General features: G+C 37.5%; 1 protein-coding gene and 1 pseudogene across 9 annotated transcripts in view; one reads left to right on the top strand and one right to left on the bottom strand.

Annotated features, from left to right (window-relative positions):
• LOC143691680 (sucrase-isomaltase, intestinal-like) overlaps positions 1-19,504 on the top strand; it is a 258,152-nt gene that overhangs the window by 52,698 nt on the left and 185,950 nt on the right. The gene's annotated exons all lie outside the window — the stretch shown is intronic.
• Positions 66-455, bottom strand: LOC143690547 (proline-rich nuclear receptor coactivator 2-like; annotated as a pseudogene).

Below are 19,504 nucleotides of genomic sequence, written 5' to 3'. Positions count from 1 at the left end.
ATAGATAAAATAAATGAATTTTTCTCAGACCAGTTGACAACTAGTCTTAAATGTGATGCCTAAATTTAAACGTTAGTCATTATTTCCTTCTCAGAAGGGTTAAAGGAAACAGGAACCCAGTGGCTTGGTGGTTTAGGAAGAACACTTGGTGATGGTGGCTCACTATATTTGGCTTCAGCATGGTTCTGACTAGTTAAATTTTAAAAGTAAGCTGAAACATGATAGACTATAGTTCCAATTTTCATTATTTGGAAAATGTACTTTGTTCTTCCCCCTATTTTGCGTGGCCTGCCATACAGCTGTTGATATGTTATAACTATGTCCTCTTTCTTTTTTTCTTATGAGCAATATTCATCTGGGAATTCTGCTCCTTGGTCTTATAATAGTTATTGTTGGTTCTTGCTAACATTTCTAGATTGGGGAACTGGAATATGATACCTCTCTCCACCACCCATCCTTAGGCTCTTTGTCACCTTTCAGTCTGCTTTTCATGTTGCAGGATTTCTACTACCTGTCCTCTTCCTTGCTGCCAGGCCCCAGGATGATAGGTGTTGCCTTCTGACAGATCCTTCTTTTGTCTGAATACAGAAGTTTTCATGATCCCATCTGCTGAGTTCAGCCTAGGAGCTGAGGCCAATTTCTGAGTTTCCTCAGCACACAAGTTTGAGAGATATCTTAGCGACTTCAAACTGTGACAGCAGTGTATTCCCACTCGACAAGGAGGCCTCACTCCCCTCCAGGGAGAGGTGAGGCAAGGAACGAGCAAAGCCCAACAGCCTTGACAAACAGCTACTGAACACACCAATGTCCGCCGACCCGACCACTCTTTTCTGCCTCTACGGACAAAATATCCAGGTTCTTGAGAGCTCTTAACTAGGGAGCTTCTTCTCTCCCTTTCAGAGTCCAGCTGGCCTAGTCACAGTAAAAGAAAACATTCTGAGCCAAATTGTCCTAATTGCAAACTCAGTAAATAACTCACTGATCCCAGTGGTTCTCTTTTAACATCCCCAAGTAGTTTCCCAATAGCCCACCCCACCCCTTAAAAACCCTGCTGTCTTTTGTCTAAATGAAGTTAAGTTCAAGTCTTCATTCCTTGCCGCAGTAGTCCTTGAATAAGTTCATCCTTGTCTGTTTTACATCGTCTGGTGCAATTTTTTCCTTTGAGAGTGTGTATGTAAGGATGCATGTGACATGCATTTTTTCTTATTCGTTCTTTGTCTGAAATACCTTAAATTGTTCCTTATTTATCTGAATTCAAACTTAACTAGACATCTGTATTTTTATTTGTGGACTCTGGCAACTCTAAATTATGAGATTAGCAATATGGAAAGTCCATATTCCAATTTTTCTTTTTATGTGCATATTAAATACTGTTTAAAAAAGGTGGTGATCTTAGGTGAAACCTTCTTCAGGACATAATTAATTCTGAACTGAGAATTAGAATGGTTTGGTATTACCAAGGTTTTGTGAATTTTTTTCTGAAGTCTGTAACCCAAAATGTTGAGACACACTTCTGTTTGGAAATGAGAAACTCAGGGCACTTAAAGTGGGGGTGGGGGAGGGATTGGCATGACCCTAGATCATTGGTTGTTGATACTGTTTGTAGATTGTTGGTACATGGCTTAAAATTTTAGAGGTTTCACATTAGTAGCTCATAGATCAGGCTTAAAATCAGACTTGAGTCAAGCTACAAAGCTTATGATATGACTTTGGGTGTTAGTCTTACCCATAAAATAAGAAAATGAATATAGCAATGATAATCCTATTCTGAGGATTAAATTAATACTTGTAAAATTCTTAGCATAATACTGAACAGATTCAAAATGCTGAAATAATGGTAACTTTATTCTCTGTAGATTTTCAGAATCAAGGGATCAAATTTATGTTTTGTACTAAGTTGCATATTTATTTACTTAAAAATAAACATGCAAAATCTTGATCTACTAAGGTAATTTCAGGGAAATATTTTATTTGCTGGATAAATTAGGCTAAGAAATAGGGACCAAGAAAGCTATTTTCTATTCTAGAAGAAGGAAGACCACTAACAATTTTGCTTGCAAGGTTTTTTCTTCCCTTTAAAGTGTTCTCCCCTCTATTATTGCCAGAGCTCTGTATTTTTACCCATACCACTTTTGAATATTCAATATATGTCATCAACAAATGTTCATGGTCCATAGGCTAAAATGTTGAATTTATGTCATCAGTAATAATGATAAATATAGAGATCTATGGTGTTTCATTGCAAAAGAATTGCATTTCCAAATATTCAGGAAACTGTGAGAGTTTTCATCTTCTAATTCTAATGGTATACTTTAAATATTTAGCTATTTTAATGGGATTTAAACAATTATTTAAATTGTATTGCTTTAGACATGAAAGTAATATATTTATTATAGAAATATAGTATTATATATGATGATTGTAGTTAACCATAATATACACTTGCAATAAAATTGATATGTTATGCTTATGTGTTTTTTCAAGTATTTCAAGCTATAATAATCTGATGACCCAAAGTCTTAGAATCTCAGCATATGGAATTGCTTTTCTCATAGTAGCACCCATTGGGTTCTGGTTGGATTACGTGGTCACATTGATTAAGGCATCATTCTGATTTGTTGGCTGAGATTACTCATTTCATAACCCTCGTTTTGGGGGGTGAAGAGGCTCGATGACTCAGAAGAAGCCAAATTCTCTTTAATTTCATAATTGAATCCTTCAGAGATTTTTGTCACCTAATTGGCAAGGTAGAAGATTTCCTTTCATTTACGGGAAAGTGTATTCATTAATTCATGAGCTAGGTGCTGAGGATAGATGGACACAATATTCACTCAAACAATTTACAGTTAGAGGGAGATGAACCACTAGTGTATATGGTGTAGGAAATAAGTGTGAATTTGGAAAGGGAGGAGAGATAAAGGAGAAGGCCAGGGAAGTCTTCTGAGTGGTCAAGCTTGAGCTGAGACTTGGAAGTGAGAATAGGCAGTGTGCCACAATGCAGTGCCAGTCACTTTCAGAGGGACACGAAGGACTGGAGCAGGTTGAGGGATCTCCATAAAGAATGACGCTTTTAGGGCTTAAAATAGAACAAATGGATGAATTTTGCTTAGATCAAAAGAGTTAGAATTTTTGGATCCATTTAAAATATATTCCATCACATCATCTTTTTTAGCTGATTAGATATAAGGTTAGCAAAGATACATGTGTCAGCATTTAATATGTACTAGGCACTGTGCTTGAGCTTTACGTGTATTATCTCATTTAATCCTCGCTATAGGTCTTTGAAGTATGATTATTCTCATTTTGCAGATGAGAAACTTGAAGTTTAGAGATGTTAAGAACCAAAGTCAAGATTGAAACCCAGGTCTGTCTGACTGTTTGACGTATAATCTGATTTGCCCATTTTTGTATAACTTTTCAATTCAGGGATGGTCGGTTGGTTTTCTTTACATTAAGAAAGTAGAGTAGATTTAAAAAACCAACAGAAGTTCTTAAACATTGAACTGTCAGCATTGTCTTCTAATCTCTTTCACCCAAAGGAAGAAAATATATGCACTGAGTCACTTACTTAAAGCAGGCATATAATTTACTCATATCCACTGTTTCAATGGAATTATCCTATAGAGAGGAGAAAAGAACAATAGAGTCAAATATTTCTCTATTGTCATAGTCGCAGAAAAAATGAATTCACATGAAGTGCCAAAGTACAAATGGTTGGCCAGTACAATCCATTTTTTTTAAATTTACTACCACATCTTTTGTTTTGTTTTGTTTTCCTTTTTCCCCCCCATCCCAAGAGTTTGGAAGCTTTGTTATTAAGCATGTTTTATAGACTTGTGAGTAGCTGAAGCTGTTTGCAATAAAGATAGGAGGTCAGGGAAGAAAAATGGGAATTCGATAAATACATAGCTAATTGAATGTTAAGACCCAGAAGCAAGGATAGTGTTCTGATTTAGTTTTTTACTCCATAAACTGCATTGTGAGTCCATCTGTGAAAATTTCATTCTTTGGTTGATATTCTTAGAGTAGTCTTCGCTATTTCCACCAGAGGGCAGTAATGACTTCTATTAAATCTTTGGTTATGATGAATATTCATGAGGCTGATCAAACAGTGAGAAGAGTGATTAACCCAGTCTGCCCTTAGAGCAGGATTCATTTGCTATCAAATCCCAATATAATACAAAGCAGGGGCATTATAACAACAAATGTAGAGGTACAAGGGTTTTAAAATTAAAGTTATAGATGGAATAATACAACTCCTATAGTTTATTGAATTGGAAGACTATTCAAAACTCTGTTATGACTAATTCTGAAAGAAGCCATCAACAGCCTTCAGCGAGATTTGTAAGTTGGCACAAATTTTGCGTCCCATGAAACCACAAAGAGATCATCTTTCAAACCAGAAAAACAGGTAGGAATATGGCATTATATCTGAGGAGCTCAAATATCTAAATTGCTTTGCTTTGTGCTATGGAGTAAGAAGTCTCTTGTTCATAATTCCATTTGCCTTTAATTCCACTAATGCAGACTGGTTTATCTGGAAGCAGACATTGAGATGGAATTGTAGGTACGAGATGCAAAAATTGGGCAGAACAAGAAGTTGAACTGTGATACAGGCCTGGAAAAGTTTTGGCCACTGGCTGCAAGGTTTGGAGCAAGAATTGTCCATCAGTATCCTGTGACAGGTTGAATGGATGAGGTGTCCTCATGAATCCCTTGCTTGGGCTGAGGAAGATCCTTGAAGGAGCTGTTGGGTGAGGATTGTGCTGACCAAACTTCCTCATTTGGTTGGCAAGTTCTTCCTTGAAGAAAAATTGAGGTGGTGCATCCCTGTATCTACATCACTCAGCTTAGTTCATCAGTGGAACGTTACCTGTTGAATCAAGTTAAAATGTATTGTCATTAGAGTGATTGCAAAGGACATTTTACAAAGTTAAACTACAAAAATTACCAGTATGTTATAGTGGCAACAGCATAGGGCTGAGAAATTTAGGTTAGTTGTCTGTTTAAACTGGATAAATCCCTTAATGTCTGTTTTTTTTTCTTTTCCTCATTTGTAAATCGATGAGGAGACTAAACTAAGTAACTTTTAGGATCCCTTCCAGATCAAATGTACAATTTTTAAATGTACTTTTCTTCTCTATTGAGTACTGGAAAGAAGCCTCTTCCAATCATGACAGATAAATCTAGATTTTTGGATGTCAGAAAAAGTTGGTAAAGGGGCTCCCTTTATGTCATTCTGAAAGACTTGCCTTCAATGGAGCCATATGCAAGCTTCTTAGATAATAGTTCTGTTTTGTCATGGGGATAAGTTTGCTTTTTAATAAAATTACGTAGCTTAACTGGGCAAATCTACTCATTTTGTGTATGTGGAATGAGAAGTCTAGGTGAGTTAATTAATTTACTGAAAATTACACAAATAAGTTAGTGGCAGAGCCAGAATTCAGATCCCATGATTCCTAATCCAGTCACATTTCATTTTGTCAACGTGTCAGCCAGGCCACATACTCTTCCCAGATATCACCTGTAGTCAGCAACATCAATACAATACTAACGTCTATAGAGAAATATATGACAGTGTTTATCAAACACATCAATTTCTTATTTGTAGTAATATTTTTTATGGTAATTTGCCCTCAACTTTTCTTTCAACTAATTTCTCTTATTCACTATACTCTCTGCCCCACAAATACCCATTCTTTCAGCAGGTGATGACTCAATCTAGAAATCCACCCCATTTCTGACTGTTGGCTCTTTGCTTCAAGGCCCAGCTCAAATTGCTGTTTCCATTCTGTTTTCCTTTATCTGGTGAGAAAGAAAGTTTTAGGTGGTGCATTTAAAGTCACTCTAGAACAGATTTAATGGAACTCTGCATGAATACTATTAGTGTGTGAGGGAAAGGGGAGAAAAATAGGAGCTAAAAGAAGGGAGCTAGGTAAGAAGGTAGATAGTTAGGGAAATTTTGAGTTTTACCTCAAACCCACAGTGTTTATAATAATTAACTCTTAAATAGGTTATTATGTTATACACTGTGCCTAAATGATCACATTTAATCATAACAGCCTCCCACCGAGGTGGGGCACTGTGTCCCATATTACAGATCAGAAAACTGAAGCTAAGTACTTTGTTAAGTACTTTGAGCCAGATGAAACAGGACCTTCCTTCCCCTCCCTCCTTTGCTCCCACTCACTCTCCCGACTTCTGTCCTTCCTCTTCCTTTTTCTTTCCTCCTCCCTCCTTCATGTTCTTCTCTTCATTCAATATTTAAATACATATTCTTTGCAAACACTGCAATGAATATCTGACCTATATTGGATTGTGATGTGTGGGAAAGAAACTTTAATTTCTTAAACCACTGAGATTTGGTGTGTGTGTTGTTGTGTGTATGTGTGTTTTATGACAGCCTATTCTTGACTCATAAAAAAAAATGGTTAAAAGTCTGTCCTGTGACTTAATACATCATAAAATTAATATACAGGAATTCATTTTTTAATATGAAAAGCACATTTGAAATGGTGTCGTTATGTGATACATGACAGCTCATTGCAGTATTCAAAGTTCTAAGACATTTCCTATGTTATGTGTTTACATATAAATTGCAATTTATTTTAATCTGATACTTTTATTTGTATTATATAGACAGCTTCAGACTTCTCATTTCTAATCATTTTTCTCTTTCTATCTGGACTGTCTCTTAAAATTGTCTTACTGTTTCTTTTAGTCTTGTAGCTGTTTGATCTTAATGTTTCTTTAATTTTTCTTCATGATTTTTAGAGTTTTTAACCACAGGTTAGGCATTTTTATCTTTCTTAGAACTTGATTAAGTATACGCTTAACATGAATACAGTTTTTCATTGAATAAATAAATGCTCTGAAACTCATATTCTTTTTTTTAACTTTTTTTATTGTATAGTATAACATATATACAAAGCAAAGAAATAAAAAAAGCAATAGTTTTCAAAGCACTCTTCAACAAGTAGTTACAGGACAAATCCCAGAGTTTGTCATGGGCTACCATATGATCCTCTCAGATTTTTCCTTCTAGCTGCTCCAGAATATAGGAGGCTAGAGGGCTTAAATATTATTTTATCATCACAATTGACTGTTTCTCCTTTTTTTTTTTTTGAAAAATAATATATATACAAAAAAGCTATAAATTTCAAAGCACAGCACCACATGGGTTACAATTTTACAATTTTAGGTTTTTACTTCTAGCTGCTCTAAAATACTGGAGACTAAAAGTGATATCAATTTAATGATTCAGAATCCATATTAATTTGTTACATCCTATCTGCTCTTTGTTACTCCACCATCACCTTTGATCTTTCCATCCCTCTCTTTAGGGGTGCTTGGGCTATGGCAAGTCTAAATTTCTCATATTGGAAGGGTCTGTCACTAATATGGGGTAGGGACATGGAACTATCTGATGTTCTAGACAGGCTGAGCTAGGTTTCAGGACTTATCTGGACCAGGCACCCATCTGGATGTTGTAGGTGTCTGGAAAGTTACTCTAGTGCATGGAACCCTTGTGGAATCTTATATATTGCCCTAGGTGTTCTTTAGGATTGGCTGGAATGGTCCTGGTTGGGGATTGGCAGGTTATGAAAGGTAGCAATGTCTAACTGAAGCTTGCATAAGATCCGTCTCCAGAGTAGCCTCTCAATTCAATTTGAACTCTCTCTGCCACTGATACTGTATTCATTACACTTCTTTTCCCCCATTTGACCAGGATGGAATTGTTGCTCCCACAATTCCAGGTCTAGATTCATCCCAGGGAGTCATCTCCCACGTCGCCAGGGAGACTTTCACCCCTGGATGTCATGTCTCACATAGTGGGGGAAGGCAATGATTTCACTTGCAGAGTTGGCCTTAGTGAGAGTGAGGCCACACCTGAGCAACAAAAGAGGTCCTCCAGAAGTAACTCTTAAGCATGCCTATAGGTAGTCTAAGCTTCTCCACTACCTACATAAGCTTCACAAGAGTAAGGCTCATGATCAAGGGCATGGCCTATTGATTTGGGTGTCCCTAAAGTTTGACACAGTATCAGGGGATTTCTTGATGGTAAAGTTTATTAGTTCTATATTCTTTCTCCCATCCCTCAGGGGACTTTGCATATACTTTTTGATTATCGACTTAATATACTCTAGGATGTATCCAGGTATTACAATAATCTGTACAGGATTAAATGACCTCTTTCTTATTCTGGGTTCCCTGTGTTTCAGTTGTTCAAATGCGTTATACAGATAGGTTCAATTAGACTATGCACTACAGAAAATGTCAAATAAACCTTTCTTCCAATGGTCTCAAAGAGTATGTGTGCTTCTAAAATATAAACAATGTCTTCCTTACCCTATGTTCTGAATTACTTTAACCCAAACCTGTTTGGCTTCCTTCTTATCTCTATATATCAGGTTATATATATAAAACAACCTCAAAATCCAGAAATAATAATCACCACTCTGGACTTAATGTGTCTACCCTAAAAGCTTACAGTCTAGGCCCCTATTTTCTTATAAGCATTTTCTAAAGGTGATCATACCATACTTCTTCTTTTGTTTCAGGCTTATTTTGTCTCACCAAATCATTGCATGCCTCACGACTTTGTCCCTTTTTATAGCAGCACAACCTTCGTTCATAATTTACACCATTGTTTGCCAACCTCCTTCTCCGTCAGTGCATCCTTTGGCCACTTGCTTTCATCAGGCATCATGTAGAGGGCCCAAAGTCCACAGTCCATCCACATTCTCAATTTTAGATAATTTTATTGTTCCCAAGAGAAAGAAAACCAATAAACACACCCTCGCCAAACAGGAAATCTAAACCTCCTCTTAACTCTTGTCCCACCTCTCATTATTTACCTCTACTGTTGCTATGGTAGTGCTGATGGTTTTCTTTTGAACATAGCGCATAGCATGCAATAGCAGTTTTCCCCCTGTACTCTGGACTTAAACACTCTTTGTACAAGAACCATATCTTTGCAGTAATATTTGCGGGAACTGATTCATGTTTCTAGTATTAATCAGTGGGACACATTGATCTATACAACCCTATCAATCTTGTTCATCTTCAATATGGTAATATTACTTATAGGCCCACTAGAAAACCACCTTCACTCCTATCTGTTCCCTTACATTGGAGTTCAACCTCATTAACTAATAGTTAACCCATCTCTGGCTCCTATGTATCTCTAAGTCCCCTTCATTCTGTATTATAAGCCTCTGATTATGCCTTTATGCTGGTCATAAAAGTGGAATCATACAGTATCTATTCTTTTGTGTCTGGTGAATTTCAGTCAGCATTATGTCCTCAAGGCTCATCCATCTTGTCATGTGCTTCAGGAAGTCATTTTGTTTTACTGCTGCATAATATTCCATTGAAGGTATACACCACATTTTGTTGATCCACTCATCTGTTGATGGGCATCTGGTATGTTTCCATCTTTTGGCGATTGTAAATAATGCTGCTGTGGACATCAGTGCAAATGTCTATTAGTGTTGTTACTTTCAGCTCTTCTGGGTATGTACCAAGTAGTATTATTGCTGGGTCATAGGGCAACTTGATATTTAGTTTCCTAAGGAACCACCAAACAGTCTACCATAGTGCCTGCACCATTAAACATTCCCACCAGCCATTCATAAGGGTCCCAGTTTCTCCACATCCTCTCCAACATTTATAGGTTCCTGTTTGTTTAATAGCAGTCATTTTTATAGGTGTGAGGCGGTATCTCATTGTAGTCTTGATCTGCATTTCCCTTATAGCCAGTGAAAATGAGTATCTCTTCATGTGTTTTTGAGCCATCTGTATTTACTCTTCAGAAAAATGCCTTTTCACATCTTTAGCCCATTTTATAATTGGGTTTTTTGTTCTTTTGTTGTTGAGTTGTATGATATCTTTGTACGTACAGGAAATCAAACCTTAGTCCAATGTATGATTTCCAAATATTTTCTCCCATTGAGTTGGCTGCTTCTTCACCTTTTTGCAATGTCTTTTGAGGTGCAGAAGCATTTTATTTTGAGGAGTTCCCATTTATCTATTTTTTCTTTTGTTGATTGTGCTTTGGGTATAAAGTTTAGGAAGCTACCTCCCATTACTGGGTCTTGAAGATGTTTCCCTACATTTTCTTCTAGAAGCTTTATGGTGCTTGTTCTTATATTTAGGTGTTTGATCCACTTTGAGTTAATTTTTGTGTAGGGTGTCAGATAGGGGTCCTCTTTCGTTCTTTTGGCTATTGATATCCAGTTCTTCAATGTCCAATCATTGAAAAGACTATTTTGTCCCAGTTCAGAGGATTTGGGGGCCTTGTCAAAAATCAGTTGGTGGTCTATTTCTGCACTCTGAATTCTATTGCACTGGTCAATTCTTCTACCTTTGTGCCAGTACCATGCCATGCGGTTTTGAGCATTGTGGCTTTATAATAGGTTTTAAGTCAGGGAGTGTTAATCCTCCCACTTCATTCTTCTTTTTTAGGATGCTTTTAGTTATTTGGGGTCTCTTTCCCTTCCAGATGAATTTGGCAGTTACCTTTTCCAAATCTTCAAAGTAGTTAATTTTGATTGGTACTCTGTTGAATCTGTAGATCAACTGGGAGAGAATTGACTTCATAGCTATATTTAGCCTTCCTATCCATGAGCAGGGAATGTCTTTCCACCTATTCAGATCTTCTGTGATTTCTCCTAGCAAAGCTATGTAGTTTTCTGTGTACAGGTCCTTTACATCCCTCGTTAAGTTCATTCCTAAGTACTTGATTCTTTTAGTTACTATTTTGAATGGAATTTTTTCCTTAACTGACTCCTCAGGTCATTGCTTTTGTATTGAATACACAAAATACTGATTTTTCCACATTAATATTACATCCTGCCACCTTGCTGAATTTGTTTATTAGCTCAAGTAACTTTGCTGTAAATTTCTCAGATCTTCCAAGTATAGTATCATATCATCTGCAAATAATGAGAGTTTTTTACTTCTTCCGTTCCACTTTGGATGCCTTTTATTTCTTTGTCCTGCCTGATTGTTCTAACTAGAACTTCTAGCACAATTTTAAATAATAGTGGTGACAGTGGATATCCTTATCTTGTTCCTGATCTTAGGGGGAACTCTTCAGTCTCTCTCCATTGAGTATGATGCTGGCTATCGGTTTTTCATATATTCCCTTTATCATATTGAGGTAGTTACCTTTGACTGCTGTCTTTTGGAGTGTTTTTTGAAAAGAATACTGAATTTTGTTGATTGCTTTTTCAGCATCAATCGAGATGATGATGTGATTTTTCCCTTTTGACTTATTAATGTACTGTATTACATTAATTGATTTTCTTGTGTTGGAACATCCTTGCATTCCTGGTATAAACCCCACTTGGTCATGGTGTATAATTCTTTTAAGGTGTTATTGGACTGGATTTGCTGGTATATATATATATATATATATATATATATATATATTTTTTTTTTTTTTTCACATGGGCAGGCACCGGGAATCGAACCCAGGTCCTCTGGCATGGCAGGCAAGCCTTCTTGCCTGCTGAGCCACCGTGGCCTGCCCTGATTTGCTAATATTTTATTGAGAATTTTTGCATGTATGTTCACTAGGGAGAGTAACCTGTAGTTTTCCTTTCTTACCGCCTCTTTACCCAGTTTTGGTATTAAAATGTTATTAGCTTCATGTAATGATTTAGAAAATAATTTTTTTTGGAAAAGTTTGAGCAGGATTGGTATTAGTTCTTTTTGGAATGTTTGATAAAATTCCCCTGTGAAGTCATGCAGCCCTGGGCTTTTTTTTTTTTTTGTAATAAGATTTTTGATGACTGATTGAATCTCTTTACTTGTGATTGGTTTGGTGAGGTCTTCTGTTTCTTCTTGAGTCAGTGTAGCTTGTTTGTGTGTCTCCAGGAATTTGTTCATTTCATCTAAGTTGTCTAGTTTATTGACATATAGTTGTTCACAGTATCCTCTTATGATTTCTTTTATTTCTTCAGGGTCTTTGGTAACGCATCCCTTCTCATTTTGAATTTTTTTTTTTTTTTTTTATATCCTCTCTCTTTTTCTTTGTCAGTCTCGCTAGTGGCCCATCACTTTTCTTGATTTTCTCAAAGAACCAACTTTTGGTTTTATTGATTCTTTCTGTTGTTCTTTTGTTCTCCCATTCATTTATCTCTGCTTCAATCTTTTTTTCTCTTCTTCTATTTGCTTTGGGGTTAGTTTGCTGTTCTTTCTTGAGTTCCTCCAGGTGTGCTCTTGAGTCATTGGTTTTTGCTCTTTTTTGTTTTTAATATAGGCATTTAGGGCAATAAATTTCCCTCTCAGCACAGCCTTTGCCACATCCCATAAGTTCTGATAAGTTGGATTCTCATTTTCATTCATCTTCAGATAACTACTGATTTCTCTAGCGATTTCTTCTTTAACCTACTGGTTGTTTAAGAGTATGTTATTTAATATCCGTATATTTGTGAATGTTCTCATCCTTTGGTGGTTATTGAGATTCAGCTTCATCCCGTTGTGATCAGAGAAAGTACTTTGTTTTGTGCCCCAGCATATGATTTTTCCTGGAGAATGTTCCATGAGCAGTAGAGTAGAATATATATTCTTGTGCTTAGGGGTGCAGTGACCTATATATGTCTATTAGGTCTAATTAATTTATTAAGTCAGGTAACTACTCTATTTCCTTGTTGATCTTCTGTGTGGTTGTTCTATCTATAGAGAGTAGTGTGTTGAATTTCTATTACTATTATTGTTGAGACATCTGTGGTTCCCTTCAGTTTTGCCAATGTCTGTCTTATGTACTTTGGAGCTCCTTGGTTGGGAGCAAAAACATTTATGGTTGTTCTGTCTTCTTGGTGAAGGTGAATTGAACCTTTAATTAGTATATAGTGTCCTTCTTTGTCTCTTATGATGTCTTTACATTTGAAGTCTATTTTGTCCGACATTAGTATAGCTACTCCTGCTTTCTTTTGATTACCACTTGTGTGGAAAGTCTTCTTCCATCCTTTCACTTTCAATCTGTTTGTATCCTTGTGTCTAAAATCAGTCTCTTGTAAGCAGCATGTAGCTGGATTATGTTTCTTAATCCATTCTGCCAATCTGTATCTTTTAACTGGTAAATTTACTCTGTTAACATTCAAAGTTATTATTGGAAAGGCATTTCTTGAATCCACCATCTTATCTTTTTATTTTATTTGCAGATTGATATATATATTTTCCTCTTTCTCTTTGTAGTCTTTAAATTACCCTTAGTGGTACTTTTCAATTCTGTACCCTCCTCCAGGCCTCCCTCTCCTGTCTTTTTTCAGCTAGCAGAACTCCTTTTAGTATTTTTTGTAGGTCCAGCTCTTGTTGAGATTCTTTCAGGACTTCTTTGTCTGTGAAAACTTTGATTTCTCCTTCAGTTTTAAAGGACAGTTTGACTGGGTGTAGAATTCTTGACTGGAAGTCCTTCTCTTTCGGGGTCTTGATTATATTATTACCACTGTCTTCTTACCCCCAGGGTGTTAGTTGAGTAGTCTGAACTCAGTCTTATTTGGTTTCCCTTGTATGTAGTAGATTGTTTTTCTTTTGCTGCTTTCAGGAGTTTCTGCTTCTCTTCAACATTTGACAGACTGATTAGTATGTGTCTTGGGGAAGGCCTATTTGGATTTATACTGTTTGGAGTTCATTGGGCTTCTTTGACTTGTATGTTTATGTCCTATATGAGGGTTGGGAAGTTTCCCCCCATTATATCCTCATCTACTCTTCCTAGCCCTTTACTCTTCTCTTCTTCTTCTGGGACACCAGTGATTCTTACATTTGTGCACTTTGTTTTGTCTGTCATTTCTATGAGATCCAATTAACTTTTTTCCATCTTTTTTGCATTTGCTTTTTCTTCAAACTCAGTTATCCTGTCCTCTATATCACTTATTCTTTCTTCTGTCTCTTCAAATCTGGTGTTGTGTCACTCTAGTATGTACTTTATTTCATCAACAGTCTTTAATCTCTGTGATATCTGCTATTTTTCTATTTATTCTTTCAAATTCCTCTTTATGCTCTTCTACTGTCTTCTTGAGCTCCTTTATGTCATTTACTACCCCACTTATTTTATTAAGTAGAGTTGTATGAACATCTTTGATTAGTTGTTCCAATGTCTGTGTCTCCTCTGGTGTTTTAATTTGGTCATTAGGCAGGGCTATATCTGTCTGCATTGTGATATGCTTGTGATCTTCTGCTGTCATCATGGCATATAAATATCTTGGTTGGTTTACTTTGGGAGTTGATTTCTTTCAGTAGTCTAAGGCCTTGTGTTTGTGAAATGGTTGTATAGCAGGGAACAGGGTACGAGATGGGGCACTCAGTGTGGTGATTTGTTTCAGGCCAGGTATAGGTGCAGGTTGAGGATGTTACGCTGATGCTTGTGAATGTGGGTGCCCAGTGTCCAGGGAGGATGTAGCTGTCCATGTGCACTGGTCTTGGGGGGGTGGGGTGTAACCATGGTGTGCACTGGTTTAGAGCACAGAGCTGTTTGTGTGCATGCATAGAGCTATGGCATCAGGTCGGCGTTATGCCTTTGTGGATTGGGAGCAGATGTAACTCAGCTGTGCAGGTCAGCACTTTCTCAGAGCTGGGAAGTGTGGCTAAGGGCCACGCATGGTTCTAGGACTGTTGTGAAGTGCAGTTCCCAGAGCTAAATCACATTATTGGGGGCCTGTGCACATGTGTGGGCCTAGGAGTGTCTTAAGCTGATGCGCAGAGCTTGGGAATGGGATGTGGGGCTTTGTGACACTATGGACAGGGGCAGGAGTAGCCTGTATATGGAGGTTAGTGCCTGTACCCTTTTTTGTGCTGGCAACAGCCTACAGGGAACAGGGAGGGGGAGGCAGTGCTCAGGAAGGGTGCAGGAGCAGTGGGTTGGGCTGCACTTGGGGTGGGGTGTGGGGCAGGTATGTGCAGTGGGGGTTGGTGGGGTGGGAGCACCTGGAGCATGGGGAATGGGAACAGGTGACCAGGTTCGTGTGTGTGAGGTGTGGGCTGAGTCACAGCTCATGGGGCTGTGCTGGAGAGGGTAGCACGGCCAAGGAATGCGGCCTGGCTTATTTGCTAGTCTCTGGCTCCCATCTGTGCACTCCAGTGGGTTCCTGCCTGTGCGTTAGGCCTCCAGCTTTCTGCCTCTCAGTTCTTCATCCTCTGCAACCAGGCTGCCATATATGGTGCAGAAAGCTCTCCTAGGTTAGCCGCACTCTGGAATTGCTGCCTCAGTCGTCCTCCTGTCCTTTCTCTAATTTTTCCTTGGAGCAAGGCTAATCCCAAGCTACTCTATTTGGCCATCTTCCCAGAAGTGAAACTCATATACTTTTAATAAGCTCTTTATTTTGTGCATTAAGTTCCAAATCAGTGATGTATGTTTAAAATTATATGGTTTGGGCATTCCAAAAATTGATGTAAAATATTAAGGAAGTGCATGCTCAGAAATGAATTCATTTTTTTAACCTGAGATTGCCAATATCTATACTTTTTGAGGAGTGACTTTCATGTTACCACTGGGAACTTACCATTTTATTGGCAGGTGTGAGCATATGAAAACTCACTTGATTTAAGTTGGTTATTCAATAGCTCTATGAGATTTTTACATGAAGAAGAAATAAAAGAACAAAAAGTGGAAACACTGCAAACTATACTGAATGTTACTTTCAATGCTTAATAAATAGAAGAATAAAGGACTTTAGAGATTTACTGGATGACTAATTGTCAGAGTAAATGGTTTCCAGGGCAAATTCCACTGACTTTGTTCATTTAATTCAGGTATTGAATAAATTATTATTGATACCTACAGTTGTGTTCTAGGTATTGGCAATGTAAAGATCAATAATACACTGAGTCCAGCCTCAAGGCATTCTTGGATGGAGTTAGTGGGAGGCAGATTTGAAAAGAAGCAATTACTATAGAATAGCTAATATTTCTAGTAGAGGAAGCACAGGTGCCTTATTCAAAGAAAAAACACTTGAGCCTTCTTGGGATTAACAGGGAAGCTTAACGAAGGATGGCCTGATGACAGAAATGTTAATAGGGAGTTTTAGAGCAGCATGTACATCTTAGACTGATAAAGCGATATGAATATCTGTGTGCAAAACCAGAAAGCATTGAGTGTTTAGGAAACTCAAAAAGTTGTGCTTGAAGTATAAAATAAGAAGTGGGGAGAGGATGCTGGGTGTAAAGGTTGAAGATGGAGAAAATATAAGACTTTGTAGGTAATACTGCAGACATAGAGCTTTTTCCTAAGGATATGGGATGTTATTGTGTGGTTTTAAATTAGGAAGTCATGAGATCAGAGATGCATTTCAGGAATATGATTCTGTCAGGGTGTACAGGATGGATGGAAGGAGCCAAGGATGGAAGCTGGAGGGTGGATTAGGAGGCTTTTGACCTAGTCCAGGTAAGGAATGAAGGTCTAAGACAGGGACAGAGGAAAAAAAGAGGAGGGGCTAGAAAGAGGACATATTTAGGAGATAGAATTGACTGGATTTGGTATCTGATTGGATATAACTAGTAGGAAGGAAAAGTAATCCAGAATAATTGTCAAGTTTCTGGATTGGTTAATTGGATTATTAATCTTTTTATTTATAATAACAGGATGCTGGGAACATGGTAGGTTTAAGAGTTTGAATGTTTCTTTTCTAAGACATTTGAACCAATCTGAAGTTCTTTTGGAACAACTAAGGGAAGATGTCTAGTAATCAGATGGACAGATTTGTTGTAGTCTGGGGGAAGTTCTAGGCTGGAGATAAGAATTTCAGAGTAAATAGTAGCTGAAGTCTTGAAAATGGATGATATGTCTCCCAAGTTAACATGCTCATTCACTCATTCAACAAATAGTAAATATTTAACACATTCTGGGAATCCTTCAGTCTACTTATAGAGTCAGTAAAACAGAGATCCCTGAGCTTTTAAAGCTGGGAGAAAGATAGTATACGATAACTATGATATGTTAATAAAATGTATGGTGCATTAGAAGATAAGTTATGTGGAATAAGATAAGTAGATCTGGATAAGAGGGATGGGAAGCTAGAATGGGGGTAGGGTACAGTTCACAATATCTTACAGGATGGTTAAGTAAAGACGATTTCAATGGGGGAAGGAGGCAGGCAAAGTGATTAAAGGGGTGAAGAGTGTTCTGGGCAGAGCCAATAGCTGGTGCAAGAGTTTAAGGCAGAAGTTCGTCCAATGATCATCAAGTAAAGTGCAGAGAGCAAGGAGAGTGATGGTAGAAGAGATCATAGAATTTGGTGTAGAAGTGTGCTCAGATCAAGGCCCTATGTAGGCCAAGAACCTGGACTTTGAGTCTAAGTGAAATGGGATATCACTAGAGTTTTTAGAGAGTGATGATATGATCCAACTTATGTTTTAAAATGATAACTCTGGCTTCTTTGTTGAGACCATAAACTGTAGGCAGGTCAAGAGTTGAAGCAGGAAAACCAGGTAGCAGGCTATTTCAGAGTTTCTGATAGAAGATAAAATTCTGGCAGTAGAAATGGAAAAATCTGACAGTAGAGATGGAGAAGTGATTGGATTCTGGATATATTGTGAAGGTAGAGCCAACATAATATGGTGCTGGATTTGTAATGTAAGAGGAAGGGAGGATTCCAGGATGACTCCCAGCTTTTTAACCTTAGCGTGAGGAGAAATGACATTACCATTTACTGAAATGGAACAAGGTTGCTTTTTTTTGGTAAGGGGAGCAGGGGGTAGGGGAAGAAAAAGGAGTTTGTTTTGGACATGTTAAGTTTGAAATGTCTATTACACATCACATGTAAATGTATGAAGGCAGCTAGATAATATAATCTGGATTCAGAGGAAAAGTATGTTCTAGAGTTCCAAATTTGGAAGTTATCAGTATATAGGCGGGCTTAAAGTCATGAGGTTAGATGAGCTGACCAAAGAAGGGATTATGGATAGAGCAAAGGATCAAGGCATGAGTTCTGGGGTACTCTAATATTAAGAATTTGAGAAGAAGTAGAAAACAGTAAAGGAGATTGAGAAGGCAGGACAAGTGAAGTATAAGAAAAACCAAGAAAGCATGGACCCTGGAAGCTGAATGAAGAGGTATGTAAAGGAGGGAGTGATCAGCTGTGTCAGCTGCTACTGATTACTGTAAGAACTGAAACAGATTACCAAACTTGCTTGGTTTATATGACCCTTAGTGTATTAGTAGTTTTTTTAGTGTCTCCCCTAGGCCAAAAGAAATACTTGATATTTTTGTTTGTTAGGTGGTCAAGTCTAAACAGCTTATTAACTGTCAGTGTCCTGTCAATTTAGTAGCCATTGGCTACTACAAATAACCACAATTACATCTTAATGTGATGTGTGCATCTTTTGGGTACTGCACCAGCTTCTTAAACCTTGGAATCTTTTCGAATACCATGACCCTCATTTCCTGTTTCACATTGATTTTTTTTTTTTTTTTAACATGGACAGACACGGGGAATCGAACCCGGGTCCTCTGGCATGGCAGGCGAGAACTCTGCCTGCTGAGCCATCGTGACCCGCCCTTCACATTGATTTTTGCATAGTACTTTTTTATCCTCACAAACACCTAAAACCCAGCTTTGTAAAGATACAGTGTCATAAAAAGAATGTAGAGCAATCTAATGTTGAAATTGAGTTACCTTGAGCTAGTAGTTTATGGAGTATAGCAGTTAAATGTGTTTTCTCCCCAAAATTTCCAGTAGCCCACAAGGTCCCTATAAATTTGCTGTGGTATCTTGGGTTGCCTTAACACACAGTTTGATGTGCAGAGAGTTTACCATTGGATTTTGCAATGGGAGTCATAGATAGGGAGACCATATATTTTTATTGTCCAAACTGGGACAACAAATGTAAAAATGGAAGGGGATACTATCATTAAGCTGAGACACCTGGTATAAACTCAGATTGGGGTAGAGGTGACAGGGAACTCTTAGTTATGTAGTAATTTAGGTAGGATAGTGGAGTATAAACCTTTGAGTGGCTTTAAGAAAAAAAATGGGAGAAAGGAGGTGGAAATAGTGAATATCAAAGAAAGCAAGCTGAGACCACACCCTAGTATTTATGGAGCTGATGGATGAAGAAAAAACAAAAATGGCCGAAAGAGAGAAGCAGGAAGAAACCAAAGGAGAAGAAAATTGCAAAGTGAACATATTTGATAATATCAAATGCAAGGTGCAATAAAATAAATGAAATAATTGAAATATATACATTGTATTTGCCATCCAGATAAGAACAGTTTTCATAGAATTTTAGGAATTAAGCCAGGATTCAGTGGATTGAGATAGATAGAAGAGGTAAGGAAAGGAAGCAGTGTGTATAAAGATTTCTCTTTATGGAAGAGGAGACTCAGGCAGTAGATAGAAGAGGTTGCTTGAAAGAGGTCTGCATTATTTCAGGATGCAAGACAATTGAGAATCACCTAACTTTTCTTTTCTTTTTTTTTTTTTTTTAACATTTAGTGGAATGTGATTGCTCATCTTTGAAACTGCTTCCTAACTTTAAAAGTGCTTTGGATCTTAGGATT

This window comes from Tamandua tetradactyla, chromosome 7 (genome assembly GCF_023851605.1).
Source record: "Tamandua tetradactyla isolate mTamTet1 chromosome 7, mTamTet1.pri, whole genome shotgun sequence".
NCBI classification, from domain to species: domain Eukaryota; kingdom Metazoa; phylum Chordata; class Mammalia; order Pilosa; family Myrmecophagidae; genus Tamandua; species Tamandua tetradactyla.
This window is presented reverse-complemented; position numbering and strand designations above follow the sequence as displayed.